The sequence below is a fragment of the Notechis scutatus genome, chromosome Z, assembly GCF_049901735.1.
Source record: "Notechis scutatus isolate UNSWTSFEM ecotype Mainland chromosome Z, rNotScu1.2, whole genome shotgun sequence".
In the NCBI taxonomy this organism is placed as follows: domain Eukaryota; kingdom Metazoa; phylum Chordata; class Lepidosauria; order Squamata; family Elapidae; genus Notechis; species Notechis scutatus.
The window spans coordinates 90,965,702-90,980,408 of record NC_142025.1 but is presented as its reverse complement, the minus strand read 5'-3'; the positions used below and the strand labels follow the sequence as shown (position 1 = coordinate 90,980,408).

The 14,707-nt window shown below is 36.7% G+C and overlaps 1 protein-coding gene across 3 annotated transcripts in view; it reads left to right on the top strand.

The window, feature by feature from the left end:
- The first annotated feature begins 14,358 nt into the window (after positions 1–14,358).
- The window catches only part of KANSL1 (KAT8 regulatory NSL complex subunit 1), a 213,734-nt gene continuing 213,385 nt past the window's right edge, over positions 14,359–14,707 (top strand). For 2 of the 3 annotated variants that reach the window (XM_087945431.1, XM_087945429.1), the window contains exon 1: positions 14,366–14,420. The gene's annotated coding sequence lies outside the window, so the exon portion shown is untranslated. Of the gene's footprint in view, positions 14,421–14,707 lie in introns of all 3 variants that reach the window. The other variant, XM_087945426.1, reaches the window with a different exon arrangement.

Here is a 14,707-nt window from a genome sequence, read left to right as displayed (position 1 = left end):
CTTACGACCTATAAAGTTTTATGAGTACTGCTACCCCCTCCAATGGTCATGTGTTTGCATTCCAGGTGCCCAAAACTTATGTTCCATTGTCCTGCAGTAACATATCTACGATTCGCAGTATTTTTTGCTCTTTCCAGCAAAAAAGATGCCATATGATGTATAAGCAGATGTTGTGTCTAACCTGAAACACAGCAAACACCTTCTTGAAGAGGCTCTCTTTGGGTCCAGCAAATCGTGACACCTACTGCCAATCTTCCCTTTTTGATTCCTGATAATGTGATGGAACTACAGTTATAGACTATCCTAGGTGGAATGGTTTATCAATATCCTTTTCAGTCAGGATTCAAAACCAATGGCTAGAACAAGTTTCCTTCATGGATTACCTGCATTGAGACATGGATTGGGGAATGTACTTTCCTTGGTCATTTTTGATACTTGCCAGATAATTCAATAATTATATCTTTGTAGATTGATTTTGGCCCAATGTAGAGTAATGTAATCTCCAATTCATTCCTTTATGGTATTACTATTCTTCCTTTCAGTTATACTCAATTATGAAGTATAGTATATTATGGTATAGCAGAGTTTGCCTCTTATTATTTAACATCACCAAGAAGTTGCTGAAATAGCTCATTTGTTTAGAGTGGTAAGATCAATATGCTGATGATATGTAAAGCCACTGGGGATTGACTCAGAGAGTTGTTACCCATTGTTTGGAAGTTGTTAGGGCCAGCATAGGAGGAAACAAGAAAAACAATCCATGAAAGTCAAAGATACTGTTTTTTAGAAGGTGTCTGGCATGATGCCTTCTCGAGACAATTCTGGATGGGAAGATTTCATTTATCCAATTTGTATAGTTTTTCAACTCAACAAATGACTCTGGATGGTGAACAGAATAAAAATACAAAAATTTTGCAAATAATACAAAAGTTAAAATACAAAGCAGTTGAAAAGCAAATACAAATCACTAAAGCAGCCAAGAACCATATCCCAGCATAATTGCAGGCCCCAAGCTTAGGATTCTTCCATGACATGACATAAAATGCACTCCTTACTTATTTGCATGTGACATGAAAAGTGTGTGTATGACATTTTCCTCATTTGGGCATCATGGCTAGCTGTGAATGTCTATTTCTCCAGAGAAAATGTGTGGTCAAGGCCTGGCTCAAGAGGATGAAAGTTGTGATTCAGGCAAATTTCCATTACAAGCAGGGCCTTCCCTATATATAATTCTCTTTCTTACAGAATTCAGGAAGCTCCAAGGTGTTCTTGTGAAAGACTGTGAATTCTCAAAAGGGTAACAGGAAAGGGAACAGGATCTTAACTTAAGAAATGCTATGTCATATGATGTTATCAAATTGGAAACTATCCTGTTTCTTTCTAATATCCCCACAGCTCCTGAACTTAAATTATGATACGTAATCTTCAGCACAGAATTTTACAATGTAAGCTCAATATTTCAAAAATAGGGAGGGATGTTCTTTTGATAGTTATCAAAAGGGGATTAAAAGCATGTCAATTATGCAAACTAAAATTTTGGAGAACTTGCTGTGCAGGATAGCTTAGTAGAATTTTCTTGTGATCAACATAATCAGAAATCCATCATATTAAATGAAAGGAGAATAAGGTTATTTTAATTTGAGGTAAGTTAAAATAAAGATATGCAATTTTACAATATTGTTTTTTAATAGTAGTTAGTGAAAAAATATATAGCTAACATTGAAATAGACACTGATATCTTGAACAATTAGGCCATTCACTAACCAGGTTCACTTGTAAACCATAATATGATTTGTTTGATTTTGGCTTAGGATGTTGTGTATACTCAGCCAATTGTACTTCGTTCAATGATTACAGTTATACAGTCTTGATTCCTTGAATTTATTAGTTCAATGTTTTAATGGATGAGAATAATGTTTCCGTAATATGTCATATATAGCTATTCCATTTGTTCTTATTGTTAGGTCTAAGTGTAGCTACAAGACAGTACCTGCAGCTACTTTTAAGTGACTTGGAAGAATATTAACTAGTTAGCTGCTTAGTCGGTTTTGTTTTAAATTATTTTACAGCCAGGGAAGAGATTGAGATGCTTGTGACATGTTTCTGCTTCAGCTCCCCCAATCCCTGACTTGCATTATGCATGAGCATCTGCTGTAGAGGTGGAACGATGTATGTGATGACATAAACCCTCTGACTTACCACTACTACTGGAATGCAAGTACAAAAGCCTAATCTTGTTGCATCATATGTTTACATAGTATGATTAAACCACTAAAATAATTGAGAATACATGGAAAGGTCCTAGGCAATGAAGATCAGCCTATTATGATCAAGGTGAAATTTTGTCAGTGTTGAAATGTCTGGAATATTTCTCCGCTTGTATTTAGTGATCTTTTGTCTCTCATCATCTTGCCACTTTTGCCTTTTGACTAGTTGTTTCTGTTTGGGCATATTTGGCAAACCAATCTGATGTGATCCAAAAGAATCCATCTTGTCTCTCTGACCTTTAACGAAAGCAAGTTCCTTCGATGTTATCTTCGTCTCCTTAGGGCAGGTACAGTTAATGAGCTGCTTTTTTCCAGCCAGCACGTTTCACAGATAAAGTCTCTGTGATATCTAACTTTCCTCTACCAAGAGAAATATTTTTGGCTTAATCCCAGCTCTCTTGGATCTTCTTCAAGATTGTCATTCATGAATTTACAATAGGGGTTACAAACTAACTGTTCTCTCATTCCCACTTTTCAAGCACTATATATGTCTCTTGCAAGACTGGCCTACGTAGTTTCTACCATAATCACTACTTTGTTTTCTTAACAGTAGGTCATATCTGAGAATGTCTCATAGTGTTGGGAGTTCAGATGGCAACAGATCTCTGCCAGTCCAAACAAATTGCTCGTATGATGAATCTTGTTCATCAATCTTGTTCTTTTTTTAGAAGCCATTATAGATCAGTTACAACACACAGGAATGAGGCCACCAGTGCTAATACTCTCAGACAAAATGTTTTACAAAAAGAGAAAGATAGCTGAGCCTGTGAAATTAAACAAACAAAATGTTAAAAAATTGATATTTATGTAGTTACTTACCAAGCACATCTAAATTATATTAAAGTAATAAAAATATCTTTATGATCCGCAAGGCATATCACAACTTTTGAGAACCCCTAATGTTTTGAAATTGAAAGTTGAAGAATTTGACACGCCCATCTCTACGGGGTGAAATAATTATAAGAAGCTTGGAAAGTAGGGTTACAAGATGTGCAACCTGAATCTGGTAGGGAAGGAAGACTTATGGGTGGTGGGCTTATTGTTCTCGCATCTAATTAATAATAGCTCCGATCGATCTGTCTATCTATCTATCTATCTATCTATCTATCTATCTATCTATCCATCCATCCATCCATCCATCCATCCATCCATCCATCCATCAGTAAAGGTTGCCTTCACACATACATGCTAGTCGTTCCCGACTCTAGAGGGCGGTGCTCATCTCTGTTTCTAAGCCAAAGAGCCCGCACTGTCTGATGATGATTCTGTGGTCATGTGGACGGCATGACTAAACGCTGAAGGCGCATGGAACGCTGTTACTTCCTACTGAAGTGGTCCCTATTTTTCTACTTGCATTTTTATATGTTTTTGAACTGCTAGGTTGGCAGAAGCTGGGACAAGTAACGGGAGCTCTTTCCATGGTGCTAGGGATTCAAACCACTGAACTGTCTATCTTTCTGATTGAATTGGCTGCAATTCATGAAAACTATGACATGATTACATTTAAGATATCATAAGAACTTTTATTTTGATTTTCTTTGTCCCCAAACTGTTGGGAATGTAAACAAACACCTGGCACATATTACCACATGTAGTGGACCTGTATAAAGGCAAGGAAATTTTGGACACAAATCCATATGTGGTTAGAAAAATGATCAAACATAGATTTTAAGCCAGAATTGTTTTTATTAGGTATTATATCAGATGATTATGATAAAGGGACAATATATATAATATTACATGTCTTGACCGCAGCAAGAATTGTATATGTGCAGCAGTGGAAGAACGAAAACACCCCTTCAGAGGATAAAATGATAAGATACTAGACTGCAGAAATGGACAGACTAATGCTAAAAATAAAAGATAAAGGAGGTACAGAATACTATTCAACACAGAATAGGTTCTATCAATGATTAGAAACATGAGGTAGAAGTTGGAATGTGAAAGAATCAGGTTAGGTAGACGTGGAAAGATATTTTTATATTGTTATAGGAATGTAAGTATTAGAATGATAGATAAGTTGATATATTAGAATATGACGGTCAGAAACTATTGTACAACACTAGTACTGTTTAAAATAGTATATATGTTATTCTGTTTTTACTTTTGTTTTGTAGTAAGTGGAATGCCAGGACAATTACACTGTATTCAATATATTTATATGTAAACAATAAAAATATATCTTTAAAAAAAGATAAGAGCTTTTATTTTGATTTTCTTTTTCCTGAGAGGCTTGGCTTTTAAAGTTCGCTACTTTGATTTAGATTCCCAAGATAAGAGTATCTCAATGAAAGACAAGCAAAATGAATGAAAAACTGTGACATTTTATAATTTTATTTGTTAAGGCCTCTTATCATTGTGTAAATGGAATAATATTAATGTAGTTAGAAATATGTCTTAAATGAACTCTGGTTGTACAAATCTTGATTAATTCTATTACATTTTTATTGGTAGCAATCTATGCTCCAAATGAAGAACAAGGAAAATTTTTTAAAGATCTCCACCAAAAAATAATAGGTTTTGAAAAAAGGAACATTTGCATGATAGGCGACTTTAACTCTATTGCTGACCATCAAAAAGACCATAGTAATGCGAATAAGAACAAGAAAGGGAAAAGAGAATTCTCTAAGCCCTGTAAGGATATGATGAATGAACTAAATTTAGCAGATTTATGGAGAAAACTAAACCCAGAAGAGAAACAGTTTACATATTATTCCAATCTGCATAAAATATAGACAAGAATAGACATGGGCTGGATGAATGGGGAATTGGCAAATGAAATAAAAGAAATCAAAATTTTACCAAACGAATGGGCCGACCACAACCCAATTCAATTAATTTGGAGAGGTAGGAGAAAAATAAAGAAAATATGGACACTAAACACTCATTTAATAAGTGTAGAAGAGTACATTAATAAGCTGAAAGAGGAATTAAATTATTTCCTAAAAGAAAATAACAATGAAGCAACCTCGAAACAAAATATTTGGGATACAATGAAGGCAATCATAAGAGGAATAACAATCTCTTATAATGCTATGAAAAATAAAAGAATACATGCCCAACAAAACAAATTACAACAACAAATTAAGGAATTAGAAATCCAATTACAAAAAACTCCTAAAAACCAAAGAATACAAAATCAGTTAATAACAACTAAACACAAATTGAACCTATTCGAACAAGAAAAAATGGAAGCAAACTTGAAAATGACCAAACAAACTTATTTTGAGTATGCAAATAAACCAGGAAGGTGGTTATCCCACAAACTTAAAAAAGGGAAAGAAAAGAGATTGATACATCAACTAATGGATGAGAAGGGCGACTCACAACACGAGATAGAGAAGAAAAAAGATATCACTCACAATTACTTTCAAAGATTATATAAAAAGGAAGAAGTCAACGAAGATAAAATAAACTATTTAGAGGAAACGAATGACAAAGTAATTGGAGAGGAATGGATAGAATTACTAAATAAAGGTATTACATGGTCCGAATTGAAGTCAGCAATAGAGAATCAAAGTAATAACAAATCTCCAGGACCAGATGGGATTCCGGCAGAATTATACAAAGCAATAATGGAATTAGTTGGACCACTGATATTGGAAGTGTTTAATGAGGTACTTCTAGTAGCTAGGATGCCAGACTCGTGGAGGGGAGCGTTGATCTCGCTAATCCCGAAGGAGGATGCAGACCACAGATATATTTATAATTACAGACCGATCTCGCTTCTAAACACTGATTACAAATTATTTACCTCCATTATAGCTAATAGATTAAAACAAGTTTTAAACCCACACATTCACGAAGACCAAAATGGATTCCTTCCGTCCCGACAAATAAAGAACAACCTAAGAACAGTTATTGATGTCTTAGAATTTTATGAAGCCCATCCAGAGAAACAATTCACACTTATGTTCTTAGACGCAGAAAAAGCATTTGATAATTTAAATTGGCATTTTCTAATTCAAAAAATTTACAATATGAGTCTTGGCACTAAATTTGAAAATATTATAACAACAATTTACAACACACAACAGGCTAATATATTAATGGGGAACAAACAGGTCCAATAAATATAGAAAAAGGTATTAGACAGGGCTGCCCTCTCTCACCTCTTCTCTTCATATTTGCCCTAGAATCGCTTATAACACGCATTAGGCAAAATTCTGAAATTAAAGGAGTGAGGATCAAATCAGAAGAATATAAATTACAAGTGTTTGCTGACGACATGGTTTTCTTTTTGGAGGAACCTATAGAGAAAGGATACAACCTAATAAAAGAATTAGAACGATTTGGCGCAGTTGCAGGACTAAACATTAATAGAAAAAAGATAAAATTAATGACCAAAAACTTAACAGAAAATCAGAAGAAAGAATTAGAAGTAACGATGGGGATACAGGTAACAAAAAGAGTCAAATATCTAGGAATATGGTTAACACCACAAGGTAAATCACTTAAAGAGAATAATTATGATAAATTACTCCAACAAACAAAGAAAGATTTAGAAACCTGGAGTAAGTTGCAGCTTTCTTTATTGGGCAGGATTGCTTCGATAAAAATGAACATACTACCAAAATTTCTATACCTATTTCAGACAATCCCAATCAAGTTACATAAAAAATTCTTTGAAGAACTAAATAAGATAACACTCAAATTTATTTGGCAGAGAAAAAAAGCCAGGATTAATGTAAAGGCATTAAAAGATTCGAATAGGGGACTAGCTCTTCCAAATTGGGAATTATATTACTCGGCAGCCACCTTACTATGGTTAAAAGATTGGGTGAACCTACTTAATAAAAGAACTCTATTATTAGAAGGGCACGATCTCCAGAGTGGGTGGCACGCCTTTTTATGGGAAATGGGGAAACCCAAGCAGTCTTACTTTCATAGACATCTTATTAGGGACTCACTATTAACTAACTGGAAAAAAGTACGCAAAAAACACTATCTAAAAATACCAATTTGGCTATCAACAATGGAGGCAATGGTACATCCTAATAACCTGGACATAACAAAAATGATCAAATACAAAGATTTATTAGACCCACAAGGAAAACTGAAAACACGACAAGAATTACAAGAACGAGGATTTAAAATTGATCAGTGGTTATATATTCAAATCCACAGTAGATATAAACAAGACAACAAAGACTTTGGAATTTATAACAAACTGCAGTACTTAGACAAAAATTTATTAGGACCAAATAAAAAGAATATATCTAAATTCTACAAATACTTACTGGAAGTAGAACTAGAACAAGAGATAGTCAAAGGAAATATGATAGCCTGGAGCAGGAATGTTGGACGAAGTATTACACTATCAGAATGGGAAAGGATTTGGAACAGAAATATCAAGATCACAAAATCAGCAGCTTATAAAGAAAATACATACAAAATGTTTTAGAGATGGTACCTGCCCCCTTCGAGGTTGGCGAAAATGCACCCCAACACGAGTCCAAAATGCTGGAAATGTAAAAGCATAGAAGGAACCTTTTTCCACATGTAAGGAAACCCAGAAATTTTGGCAAAAAATTAGAAAATGGTTGGAGGAGATAACCAAAGAACAAATTGAATACAAACCAGAGTTCTTCCTACTAGGGATTTTCGACAAACAATTATCCAAAAAGATGAAATATGTAACAATTCACATTTTAACTGCGGCCAGGCTAGCGTTCGCTCAGTGCTGGAAATTACCTTACACACCCACAGAACAGATGGTTATCCAGAAAATATTAGAGTGCGCAGAAATGGACAAATTAACACTAGCCTTAAAAAACAAAGAGTCCTCAATATATTACAATAACTGGAACCCCTGGTATAACTGGTTAATTCAGAGATAGACCGTTTATAAGAGAAACTTAGTTGAGGGTAATTCAAGTATAGATACCAATAAGATGTGCGTATACGATACAACTTAAGAAGAATAGATCTTGCAGACTGTCAAAAAGGATATTGTCTTTTTTAAATGTTTCTTTTTCATTTCTCTCTCTCCCCCCCCCTTTCTTCCTTTTTACATCTCTCTTTTTCTTCCCTTTCTCGGCCTTGTCAAGGCCTTGTTTTTTTGTGTATGTATTGTAGATCTGTTTTTAATTGTAAAATTAATAAAATTTATTTTTTAAAAGAAATATGTCTTAAATGAATATGCCTTACCCAACCCCTTCTTTAATTTCATTGCTAAAATTAAATGGCTGAATGGTTAAAGTTCAAATCTGAATAATTTTTTTTGTAATGGGATTGTGCATTAAAGAATGGGGATAAGGACAGTGAATTTCCACAAGCATTTTGTTTTCCCTTTCTGTCCTAACTCTTTCCTAAATGCATTTATTAAATTTTTATCCTACCTTTATTACTTTATAAGTAATACAAGGTGACAAATATACATAATATTCTTCCTGCTCCTCTTTCCCCAACAACAACGCTATGCAGTGAATTGGCCTAAGTGAGAGTGAAGGGCTTAAAGTCACCCAGCTGATTTAATGCCTAGAACTCACAAGCTCCTGGTTTCTAGGCTAGCACTTTAACCACTACATCATGAAAAGGGTCCAAGAAAATGGCTTTTATACCTCTTCCAATGACAACACTAAATGGCTTCTTATAGTCTCTGGAAGGCTAGGCAGTTCCAGTTCTTAACAACTTTAGCACTGCCTTTCTATCTTAAGCATATGAAACTAGTTTTCAAGTTTTAGGCAAAGAGTTGATGTGATTGGTTGGGCTTTGCATATCCTGCAAACTCAGATATTTTGAATTGTAACCTGGTAGCTTATTTATTTACCTTTTAATAACCAGTTTTAATTTGATGGCATGATGCTAGTAATACAGGTGAAACTCGAAAAATTAGAATATCGTACAAAAGTTCATTTATTTCAGTAATGCAACTTAAAAGGTGAAACTAATATATGAGATAGACTCATTACATGCAAAGCAAGATAGTTCAAGCTGTGATGTGTCATAATTGTGATGACTATGGCTTACAGCTCATGAAAACCCCAAATCCACAATCTCATAAAATTAGAATATTACATGCAATCAATAAAACAAGGATTGTACATAGAACAATATCGGACCTCTGAAAAGTATAAGCATGCATATGTACTCAGTACTTGGTTTGGGCCCCTTTTGCAGCAATTACTGCCTCAATGCGGTGTGGCGTGGAAGCTATCAGCCTGTGGCACTGCTGAGGTGTTATAGAAGACCAGGATGCTTCAATAGCAGCCTTCAGCTCTTCTGCATTGTTCGGTCTCATGTCTCTCATCTTTCTCTTGGCAATGCCCCATAGATTCTCTATGGGGTTCAGGTCAGGCAAGTTTGCTGACCAATCAAGCACAGTAATCCCATGGTCATTGAACCAGGTTTTGGTGTTTTTGGCAGTGTGGACAGGTGCCAAGTCCTACTGGAAAATGAAGTCAGCATCCCCATAAAGCTCGTCTGCAGAAGGAAGCCTGAAGTGCTCCAAAATCTGCTGGTAGATGGCTGCGTTGACCCTGGACTTAATGAAGCACAGTGGACCAACACCGGCAGATGACATGGCTCCCCAAATCAACACAGACTGGAAACTTCACACTGGACTTCAAGCATCTTACAGTGTGTGCCTCTCCATTCTTCCTCCAGACTCTGGCTCCTTGGTTTCCAAATGAGATGCAAAAGTTGCTCTCATCAGAAAAGAGGACTTTGGATCACTGAGCAACAGACCAATTCTGTTTTTCTTTAGCCCAGGTAAGACGCTTCTGACATTGTTGTTCAGGAGCGGCTTGACAAGAGGAATACGACATTTGAAGCCCATGTCCAGGATCTGTCTGTGTGTGGTGGCTCTTGATGCACTGACTCCAGCCTCAGTCTACTCCTTGTGAAAGTCCCCAACACTTTTGAATGGCCTTTTCCTGACAGTCCTCTCCAGGCTGCGGTCATCCCTGCTGCTTGTGCACCTTTTTCTTCCACACTTTTCCCTTCCACATAACTTTCTATTAATGTGCTTTGATACAGCACTTTGGGAACATCCAACTTCGTTTGCAATTACCTTTTGAGGCTTTCCCTCCTTATGGAGGGTGTCAGTGATGGTTTTCTGCACAACTGTCAGGTCAGCAGTCTTTCCCATGATTGTGATTCCTACTGAACCAGACTGAGAGACCAATTAAAGGCTCAGGAGTCTAGAATATTGAACCTTTTCACAATATTCTAATTTTCTGAGATTGTGGATTTGGGGTTTTCATGACCTGTAAGCCATAATCATATCAATTATGACACATTATGGCTTGAACTATCTTACTTTGCATGTAATGAGTCTATCTCATAAATTAGGTTCTCCTTTTAAGTTGCATTACTGAAATAAATGAACTTTTGCACGATATACTAATTTTTCGAGTTTCACCTGTATGTCTTAAATGTTAAATTCTGACTTTCACACATTGACAATGTGATTTGATTTGGTTTGTCTCAATCTATTGTGCAAAGTAGATGAACCCACCAGAGATCGTATTCAGCAGGTTCTAACCAGTTCTGGAGAATTGGTAGCAGAAACTTTGAGTAATTTGGAGAAGTGGCAAATATCACCTCTGACTGGCGATTTTACAGTATCCTTCCCCTACCACGGCCACCAAGCCACACCCACAGAACCGGTAGTAAAAATTTTCGAATCCCATCACTGGAACCCACTATATTTTAACAAGTGCATATCCTGTAAAAGTCTGCAGCAAAAATAGGGAAAATGCTTTGTTAAAACATTGTTTTTACAATGTCCTAAAATTGTTTATACATACACACAAATACACACATTACTATACATATTAATCAGTTGAGATATTGTTAGACTTCCATATTATTTTAACCTACATACCTATTACATGACAAATGATAGTTGGACAATTGAAATGAATTCATACCCTTTCTATCAGGGGTGGGATTCTACTGGTTCGCACCTATTTACTAGAACCGGTTGTTAACTTTCTAAGCAGTTCGGAGAACCAGTTGTTAGAAGAAATCTCCTTTTATTTTTTTCCACTTTACAGGCCCAATCCTATAAGGAAAGCATTCCTTACATTCTGGTGTTGTTGCTTACAAAAACTGTGTCTCCGTTAACTCTTATTACATTCTTGGCAGGACTAAACTTCCTGTCTCTGGAACTTTTCTGAAGTTTTTTTCTCTCCTTTGCTGGTACTTTGGTTGTGTGGAGCCTGAAATTGACATATATGTAGCCATTTCACTTGGAAACCTGACAGCTTGACTTTCTTAAAGGGGAAGGATTGTTTTAAGCTTTTTACACTGCTGTTGGGAGGAAATACTCCCTTGTTGGAGTTAGCACTTTGAAGAAATAATTGAATAATGAAGCAAAGCTGCTGGAAGGAAGCTTTTAATGACAAGGAACCAAGATGAGTGACATTCACCAAGGCTTCTTCGCTAGCTAGAAAGATTGACATTCAAACTTGAGTTTACATACCCTTTCTGAGTTTTGGTCTAAAATTGGTTTTTGGTGATGTTTAATCCAATGCTTGGTGATGTTTAATTCTGTGTTTATTGATGGGATAATTTTCCTATTCAGCTTTGTTTGGAAGGAAAAAGGTTCATCTCTATTCCTGAAAAGAAACTGAGTTGAGAAATCTGGCTAGTACCTGTGTCTATTTGTTCTGATAATTGGTTTAACAAGCAACAGCTACTGTTGTGATTTAATTATTTGTATTGTGTTTGAATTTTTTTCCTGCCTCATGATTTCTTTTTCTATCTGGGGAAGGGGTCTTCCTTTGCTGCTTTAGTGGTATCTGGCACTGTCCTTTTGGTGTGTACTTCCAAGAGGCAGGATGCAAGCTTGGCACTGATTTTTACTGCCTTTCTGGGGGGGCATATGACCTTTCCTTAAATCTGGATGATTTCCTTAGGATATCTTGTGAGGTTAGTGAGACCACCTGGTGTCTTTAAGTGGTGCAAATGGATCTAAGGATTGCTTCTCCTGGGTGTGCTCTTTCTGGAGAGCTTAAATGACCTCTCTGCTAAAGGGTTTAACTTTATGAGCAAGATAGCTGCTGATAGTTATCATTGCATTTTAACTATTTTAATTCCTCAAGGTGCTCTGGCACCCTGCCTGATTTGTAACTCTGGCTTGCAGGTATTTTTAATCTAATGATAGGTATTTAGGGCAGCTTTTTGCAAGCAAAGAAGTTTTTTGTATTTTTGTACAGGTAATCCTTGACTTACAACAGTTCATTTAGTGACCATTCAAAGTTACAATGGCACTGAAAAAGGTGACATGACCATTTTTCACACTTATGACCATTGCAGCACCCCCAGTCACGAGAGGCCAGGCGAGAAGCACCCCTCGATGTGTGATGTCAAATTGGCCATGCCCACCCAGTCACATGACCAAGCCATGCCCACCAACTAAGCCACGCCCACAGAACCGGTTGTTAAAAAAATTGAATCCCACCCCTGCTTTCTATTGCTAATTAATGGTCCCAATTATTCAGTGAATTAAAGTTCTGATATTACTTAGATAGATTATGTATGAATTGTAACAAAATGTGATCATTCTTTATTAAAAACTTATATAAAATACAAAATAGTATACTTACTTGTTTGTCTAAAATAGGCATCTATAGGAATTAATCAAATCAAAAAAAGTATAAGACCATATTTATTTTTATTTTTATCTGTCAATGTTACAATGGAGGTATAGAATAGGCAAGGGGACACTTATTCATACGATATGCATATAACCTGCTATTGCCCCATTCTGGCTTAATATCTGTAAATTTGACACTGGTATTACAAATGAAGTGGGAATGGGATTCTTAAGTGTGTGGGGAAAAAAGAGATGGAAGCAGAAATTACTGGTTTCTGGCTGAATGTGGCTTGAAAATGAAAAACGAAGTAGGTTGAGGCAGTTTGGACATACAGAGAAAAAAAAACAAGAATCCAGTTTCAAAAGAAATGTATGAAAGAGGAGTGCTAGGGGGCGTCCATAAGCGCACCAACGTGCCTACCGTCCCTGTCCTATTGTTTCTTTTATTTTTCTTTTATTTTTCTTATATGTACCCATTTCATGTATTCATAACTATGTATACACTTATACTTATTATCTTGTAAACAATTGACAAATCAAATAAATGAAAAATGAAAACTATGAAGCAATGTATGAATGTGCTGGACGCAAAAACAAATTATGGAAAATGAACAATTATATAAATTATCTATTTCCTTTCTTTTTTGATTTCTGTCCCTCTCTATTTCCTATTCTTTTTCCGTCCTTTGCATTATGTTCCTTATCTCAAAAGAGAGTAGCACAATAGATTTGTATATAGGCAACAAAAAATAAAGCAGGGATATCCATCACATTTCTTAGTCTTCTTTCTTTTTGAAATATATATTACAGAGGGCCATAGGCCTGACTAAAATACAATAATAAAATAAAATAAAAAATCCTTGCCAGTGAGAGCAGCTTACATGCCTGCACCCTCTCTCGTCACATTGCATCTGTACCTTTACTTGCAAATCCTATAAAAACCCCATTCTGCCTCCTTTCCTCATTGCAAGCAAGCCCTATCTGGCTGACAAAGTTGAACAAGAAATCTTTTCCTCTCTCTCTCTTTTTTTTTAAGAGAGTGGTGATGGGCTGTGTATGTGTGTGAAACGCGCTGCACTTCCCTTCTTCCTGTCCAGAAGTCATCTTCTTCCCCTTCCCCATCTATCTGAGGGAGTATCCTATTGGAATGCTTTCCTGGCGGTGTTGCATTTTAATAGCTCCTGAGCTGATTACAATCAAAAGATCAAGTAGTATGTATGATTTGAAGAAATACTGTACTAGAGGATCAGATCAAGGAAAGACCCGGCCTTGTTAGGTATTCCCACAATTTTACACTCTCAACGTCCCCCTCCCGTCCAAAAAAAAAAAAAAAACCTTCGGGAAACACAAGCAAAGGGAGGGATAAACCCGAGGTATCAGCATCCAACCGTCCTTCGGCCCCTCCCCTTGTCTGTGACCGACAATTTCCCGTCCAAACACGTCTGACTTTGTCCTCTGCGAAGCCAATGAGGAGGGAGGAGGGCGGAAGACTTCCCACACCCACTTCAAGGCTGGTTGAGCTGTGCAGGTAGGTGTTGGGGGTATGGGAGTAGCTTCTCCAGCTGGTGCAAATAGGAGGGAGCAAAAACAGAGGGGCGATTAAAGGGGTGAGTGTGGGGGAGAGGCAGGTGAAGAGGTGGGAATGGGGAAAAACGGGGTGGGGGCTTAATGTTGCAGATGCATGCTGCCGAGGAAGAATGTGGCTGGAAAACGGAGGCGCCCCCCCCACCGTATCCCATCCACGCACACACATGTACACTCCTTTCCTGCCATAGATTGCAGGCCGAGTAAACTGGGTAGCCCCGTTCCTTCAACTTTGATTGAGCGGGAGGAAAATGGGGAAAGAAGAGACGACGCTGCCCAGGCGAGCTTTTGCAACTGCTGTAGCAGAGAC